Here is a 1,323-nt window from a genome sequence, read left to right as displayed (position 1 = left end):
GGGGGAGGGGGTGTGCCTATGCCGTCAGCCTGCTGTTGCTCAGGCTGCCCCCCTCCACCTGACAGTCTGGGGACAAGGCAGGCCCCACCCCTCTCTTCCAATTCCCCAGGGATGGGCAATTCCAGGAACAGGCCCCTTTTGTCTCCGAGCCCAGAGGCTCCTTAGTTCTGTCCCTCCCAGTCAGCAGAGGCTCTGTTCAGAGAGAGGGAGCCGTGGGTGGGAGGCATGTGCCCATTACACTGGAGGATGCTGAGGCCACGACAGGAGTGGAATTCAGGTTGGAACCGGAAACAGAAGGCAGGGTCTCTTTCTCCCAACCCTCTAAATACTCAGGCCCTTGCCCCATTTTGAGCAGGGGCCTGGTACCCAGCTGAGGTGAGGGGAAAAGAAGGGATCCCAGAGAGGGGTGGGCCTGAGCCAGAGGTTGACTGTGGGAGCTTTTAGGGAACCACATGCAGGCAGAGCCAGGGCAAGGCCAGAGCAAGCCTCAGAACACAGGTAGGCAGAGGCCAGCAGGGCTCAGCACCAGGGGTGAGAGCTAGGTTTAGTTCCAACTCTTCCACTAATTTGCTGTGTGACCTTTTGTAAGGTATAACCCTCTCTGAGCATCAATATTTCCTTGTGGAATGAAAGGGGACTAAAGAAGGTGGTCTCAAAGCCCATTGCTAAAATTAAAAGACTGTCTAATCCTTCTCCCAGGTTGTGCCGCCCAGAGGTTGCCACCCCAGGGAGCTTCGCTACCAAACAAGTGTTTACTGGAGGTCAGAGCTTTTACCTTCATTGGCTCACCTAGGTAAGGTGGGCCTGATTAACCTCACTTCACACAGGGACAGAGGGCGTCTCAGCCAGCTGGAGGCACCTGCTCAAGGTCACACAGCAGAGAAGAGGAATGCTGAACCCCTTTGCAGAACCCCACACCTGCCACACAAGTCAAGCCCAGGAAGTCCCTCTGAAGTGGAGGAGGATACGTGGAGGGCCAGCCCCTGCAGGTGTGTATGGAGGGTAGGGTGTGGGGCACTCCCAGCAGCTGAGTCTTGGGTGCACACGCCTCGTGGTAACACGCAGGTTCCCCACAAAAACCAGCGCGCCCCATGCACACTCACCTCGATGTGCACGTGCGCACAGACCCCAACGCCTCTCCTTCCCCGCCCAGGCGCGCTGGTTCCCACCCCCCAGTCCTGAGAGGACGCAGTGGCCTCAGGACGTGTACACGCCTCCACCTCCCCGGTCGTGACGTCACGTGGGGTAGAGCTCTGAGACACTAAATGGGGGGGCAGGGGGAGGAAAGAGAAGGCGGCAGAGCTCCCCAGCCAAGCCGGGACA

This window comes from Tupaia chinensis, unplaced genomic scaffold, assembly GCF_000334495.1.
Source record: "Tupaia chinensis unplaced genomic scaffold, TupChi_1.0 Scaffold145907_1, whole genome shotgun sequence".
Lineage (NCBI taxonomy): Eukaryota > Metazoa > Chordata > Mammalia > Scandentia > Tupaiidae > Tupaia > Tupaia belangeri.
The sequence above is the reverse complement of the archived record's forward strand: the minus strand, read 5'-3'. Positions refer to the sequence as shown.